The following is a 6,000-nucleotide window of genomic DNA, read 5'->3' as shown; positions in this document are numbered from 1 at the left end:
CCAGTCGGAGTCTCGGAGTCCGGGGTTAAACATTAGTCGGGAGTACTCGTTTATTCCCTGAGCTCCCCTTGCCCTTCACCCTTCGGTCCCTGAAGCCGGAAGGGAGACTGCCCCGCCCCTTGCCTGCCGCCCGGTGGCTCTCCCAGGGCCCTCGTGGCTCCTTTCTCCCAGCCCTCCAAACAGTGAAGGGTTGTTTCCGCTGGTGACTTCCACCTGTGGGAGCAGAGAAAGGAAGCGGGGCAGAGGAGAAGGGGAAGGTGTCAGGCGATTCCCTCCTTGTGCTGCAAGCCGGGTGGGAATAAAACACCTGCGGCCCTCCCCGGCGCCCTGCGAATGAGGTGGGAGTGGGAACGCCACCAGGGCAGAGCCCCTCCAGCTGGCTGGGGTCTGCATCTCCTCGCCAGCCTGGCCACCTCAAAACGGTGCTTGCCTCCCTGCGGGGGTGTAGAAGCCTCTTGGAGCAGCCCTTGTAGAAAATCAAGTCCCTGGAAAGAAGCAAAATTAATCCTTTTGTTTCTCTATTTATTTTTGCTTCCCCGCACCAGGTATTCACTTCATCCAAGGCTGCCCAGTGTCACCTTCCGCCCAGAGGAATCTCTCCTCTCCACCCCAGGCCAACAGCCTCTGCCTTCAGCCATGGCCTCCACTCTGGCATTACTCTGGGCAGAGGGCTCAGAAGGGCTCAAGGAGGACCAATAACATTCAGAATGGCCAGAGTAAAGGGAGGGAGGGGGAGTGGTGGGAGAGGCTTGCAGAAGGCACAGGCGAGGTGGGGGGGCAGGTTAGGAGGCAGGTGGGGGGGGGGGCGGGCTGGGGCGGGATGGGCCTCTCAGCATAGCAAGGGCTGTGATGGGCTTGAGTCTGACAGGGGAGCAATGACCTGACCTATGGTTTTGTAAGGTCACTCTGGCTGCCACCCGGAGAGCTGGTGTGGGGAGGATGGCCATGGCAGATGCAAGGGGAGCAGTTAGGAGACCACCACAAGTGACCAGGCGGCCCAGGCAAGTCTGGTAGCAATAGAGATGGGGAGAGGAGGTCAGATTCGGGATCTGTATTTGAAGGTGGAATGGACAGGAATTGCTGATGGGCTTGGGTGTGGTGCATGAGGGAAAGAGAGAAATAAGCATCATTCTTAGGATTTGTCCTGAGCAACTGGAAGAATAAGAATGACAGTGGCTAATATGGTAGGCCAGGCACTCCTCTAAACCCTTCACATAGTTAACCTGTCTAGATTTCATAACACTCCTATGAATTAGGCGTTAGTTCTTCCCACATTTTACAGAAGAGGCAATGGAGGCCCAGAGAGTCGAATCAGTTTGCGTAAAGTCCCACCATTAGCAAATGGAAAAGCTGGAATTTGGACCCAGCTCTTCACCACTGCCCACTTCCCCAGCTTTACAGAAAGAGGAATGCCGTGAACTGAGCTAGATGAGCCTGGGGGAGGAACGGGGTTTTTCCGTGGGGGTGTGAATCAAGAGTTCTAGTTGGAATGAATTCAGGCTGAGGTGCCTTTTAAACATCCAAGTAGAGATATTTAGCTCAGCAGATGGATGTATGACTCAGGCCCTGGGTGGCAAGGAGGAGCATTTGGGGCTGGCATGTTAAGCATGGAGAGGAGACAGGAGAAGAGGGCAGAAGGCTGGGAAATGGGAATAATGCTGCACGTGAACGGATGAGAACAGAAATGGATATTTTAGAGCATCTTGTCAAGCCTTGGGGTGTCGGGTGATGAGAGTGTTTAGGAAATATTATTCCAGGGCAGTGCTTGTTTTTGTTTGAGGATTCCATAAAGGCTCTCACCTTGTGCCAGAAAAAGTACATGAACACACATGCAACATTTTGCATACAATTTCAGGGTGTCTGTGGGTCCCTAGAGGATATGCACGGGCCATTCTCTTTCTATCAAACCTCACTTCACCCACCAGCCACAATCAAATTTCACTGCATCTCTCAAGTCCTGACCAGACCTCTGATGCAGTCATCCCACCCTCTCTGTCTGCATGAGATAGGAGCTGCCGTCCTCTGGAGGGTCTGAATCGAGAGAGTTTTGAATTGAGACAGTTTTGAATGTCTATGTAGAACGCAGCGCGCCCTGCAGGTATTGCCTGTGTACATGTCTCATTTGGATATGGTTCCCCTGAGGAATAAGAGGATGAACCCACAGGGTCTTTTGTTCTCTTACTCACCTGGGAGGTGATGTTATTCATCTATTTCCTAGGTGTATTTGTTTTTTTGGTGTTTTTTGTTTTGTTTTTGTTTTGAGATGGAGTCTTGCTCTGTCGCCCAGGCTGGAATGCAATGGCGTGATCTCAGCTCACTGCAACCTCTGCCTCCTGGGTTCAAGCGATTCTCCTGCCTCAGCCTTCTGAGTAGCTGGGATTACAGGTGTGCACCACCACACCTGGCTAATTTTTGTATTTTTAGTGGAGACCAGGTTTCACCATGTTGGCCAGGCTGGTCTCAAACTCTTGACCTCAAGTGATCCACCCTCCTCAGCTCTCTATAGTGCTGGGATTACAGGCATGAGCCACCACGCCTGGCCTTATTTCCTAAGTTTAAAGACAAAACTAGCTCATTCTATTGTTTCCATCAACACAATTGCTTCTCCAATATATAATGGGCATTTTTTGCTATTGTTCTGTTTGTTTTGGCTGTCCAGCTTCCAGCACCCATTCTGTTTGGGAGGATTCCCTGGTGACTCTTGGCAGGAATCCATCAGCCCCTCTGGAAATGGAAGGAATGGAAGGAACCAGGTGTCCTTCTTGTCCCCCACCCCTGCAGAGGTCACAGCCTTCCTATCCTGCCCAGCCCAGTGGGGCTTTGAAGGCTAGGGTGCAGGAACAGAAGAGAACTTATTTTTGGCCATGGCAGCTAGGCCAGGAGACCATCTGTGAGAGTAGCATCCCATGTCCTGTGGCAGCAGTCCCAGTCACAGTATCCTAACCACAGCATGGCCACGGCTTGGCCTCACCTGCATCTCCTGCTGTCAGCCCGCCTTGATACCTGCCCATTTTCCCCGTGCGGTTCTCCAGCCTTCCGACTGATAAGTTCTGCACACGTCCCCATGTCCATTGCCTGCACGAGTCAGCCAGGTCAGCTCTGTCGCTTCCACCAAGACCTCTCACTGCAGTGGCTGTGCTGAGCTTGCCACTGGCGTCTTGCTCTGCTCTGTAGTGTCAGTGCTTGGGATTCTTCTTCTGTTGGGGGACCCTGCAGGTGGGATTCCTGGCCTGTCGAAGCATTGCTGTGTGACACGTGCCAGATCCTTGTGGTTGCCTGTGAAGCTCGGAGCCCTCCATATCGAGGGAGGAAGGCTTTCCTTCCAGCAAAGTCTCGTGGCTTCCAGCGAGAGCCACTATGCAGCAGCCAGACCAATTACAGAGGTCACAACCACAACCCCTGTCCCAGTGACAATCCTGTGATTTTCCTGGCTCAAAATGAAGTTTGACAAGTCTTGTTTTATACTCTTGTCATCACTGGGATGTCTTCTGACTTTACAAGACCAACAGGAACTGGAGTCAGACTCACAGGGGAGCCTGAGAGCCTCTCCATCCCACACCGCTGTGGGAGCCACGCCTGGGTGGGGCCAGGGCCGCAGAGGGGGAAGCTGGGAATGGCTGGGCGAGGATAGAGGCAGCTCAGCTTCCCCTAAGACTGGGGTGGCCTGAGGTGCCCCCTACACTATGCTGGAACATACCATCCTTTCCAAGGAAGGAAAACAGCAGCTTCTGACTCATGACTGTGTCCTCCTGCAGACAAGTACACAGCTCATCCCCTCAGAGTGTCTGAGTGCTGAGCTCACATCTCATGGTGGGGTGTGCGGCCATGTCACTGCCCCATCCCACCGGCATGGCGAGGATTCTGTTACTGCACACTCTTTAGGGTCCTTTATGGTTAATAAAATATTGAACCACTTCCATACTGGTTGGTAAACAGCTGCTGCCCTGAGCTGACCCCACCCCCGACCCAGTGGCCACCTGACCATCTTTCTCCTGGTCCTTTCCCAGGACTGGCCAGGTGTCCCCACAACCCGGCAGCTAAGGGTCCTACCTGGCACAGGTTCTGGTGGGTCAGGGCCCATGGTTAAGGATTTGGGGCTATCACCCCACCCACGAGTGTTCTCAGCACGCACTCACTCCTGCCTCTTCTCTGGTCCCCACACACTCAGCCACCCTGTCCCACCTCTTCTCACCACCAAATTAATATCATGCTCATCCTTCTCACCTCATCCTAGCCCCACCTCCTTCAGGAAACAGTCTTGAGTCCATAGCCCCTGCATCTCCCCCTCACACCCAGAGCACTCCGCCTCCTACAGATTGTGCTTCCTAAAGGCCTCTCTCTCAAAGCTCTTTATGAGTCTTCAATATTTCCTTGGCTGGCTGGCCGATTGGTTGGTTACAGAGCCTTGCCTTCTCATTTTCTGGCAGCAGATAAGTGAGGCCAGGACCTCTGGGGCCAGAGGCAGAGAGGCAGATGTCCCAGGCCACACCTGAAAAGGCCGCCTGAGAAGGGAAGTTTCTGAAAGAGGCCAAGAAAAGGGACTCCAATGCTGGGGCACTGTGAGCAGTGCTGGGCTGGTCAGTGGTCAGAACAGGTAAACTGGTGGGGCTCAGGCAAAAAGAAGGTCAAAGTACAAGTCACACCTGGAGCAGGAGGGCATGACGCAAGGCCAGCTCAGCCACAAACCCCGTGTTGGGGGCAGGTGCCTTCCCTCTGGGCCAAGATGGCCTGGAAGTGATTGGCTCCCGCTGGACAGGCAAAAGGTTAAGCGACACTCATCCCAGCTTCGAGCTGTTCCTCCCACCGACCTGAGTGGCAAGGAAGTTGCAGGGAGGGGGGCCTTGCTCTGTGCCACAGCTAATACCTGAGAATAGAATTTGGGAAACTTGAATCACAGTTTCCCATAACGTGTCGTGATTGCTTAGAAACTATGTGTCTCCCCTCCCCCCACTTGCCAGGGATCAGTGGCTCCTGATGCATTTGCTTTAAATCTCTCTGTTCCCTACCAATTAGCCAGTTTGACTTTCCGCTGTGGCAGGGATGAAAGTCACTATTCAGCGCTAGACACGGATCCTGGGGGAGGAATCTCATTGCCGTGGAGATGGAATCTGGGCTTGGCACTGCCTGTTCAGCTGCTGAGTGTTACTTTGGGTTGACTCACAGCCCAGCGTGAAGGAGGAGGCCAATCTTCGTGCACTCCACAACTTTTCCCTACCCAGCTTTATCCAGACTGTGTCTTCTGCTGACCAGCTGTTTACCCTTGTACTTGATATGCACTTGCCAAAGCCTGCAGCATAGAAGCCCACAGCTCAGTCCAAAGCAGCCAACCTTCGGCCTACTAGGATCTTAGCCACACCCCAGAGTTCCAGAGAGAAGTGACTCAGGTTGGACACAGTGGTTCCAAATGACCTCAGGTGACTCACAGCAAACAGCCTAAAGGTGACACCCAGTGTCTCACCTATCAACTCAATTTGTCATTGAGTTGGCAGCCATGGCTGCCACCATTTCCCAGCTCGTTCACCCAGCTGTTTTTAAATATGGGCACACCAGCTTAAATCCCAACCTTGCCCGTCCTAACACCACAAGTCTCAACTCTGGCTGCAGGTTAGAATCACCCAGGGAGCATTTGAAACCACTGAAACCCCAGGCCTCCCTCCTGCAGAGATCTCAATTTAATTGGTCCAGGATGGGCCTGGGCATCTGTATGTTTTCAGAGCTCCCCAGGTGGGATTTTTGTTTGTTTGTTTGTTTCTTTTGTAGAGATGGGGTTTCCCCATCTTTTCCAGGCTAGTCTCAAACTCCTGAGTTCAAGCAATCCACCCGCCTCGGCCTCCCAAAGTGCTGGGATCACAGGTGTGCGCTACTGCGCCCAGCACCCAGGTGGTTTTAATGTTCAATGGTCCTGAGAACCAGGGCTCTGCCATCCAATTCTGTGAGGGATGAGGATGCCAGACAGATATGCTATTTTCATATCCAATTCAGTCACCAACACATCTGCAG

Source organism: Symphalangus syndactylus, chromosome 12 (genome assembly GCF_028878055.3).
Source record: "Symphalangus syndactylus isolate Jambi chromosome 12, NHGRI_mSymSyn1-v2.1_pri, whole genome shotgun sequence".
NCBI lineage: Eukaryota > Metazoa > Chordata > Mammalia > Primates > Hylobatidae > Symphalangus > Symphalangus syndactylus.
The sequence above is the reverse complement of the archived record's forward strand: the minus strand, read 5'-3'. Positions refer to the sequence as shown.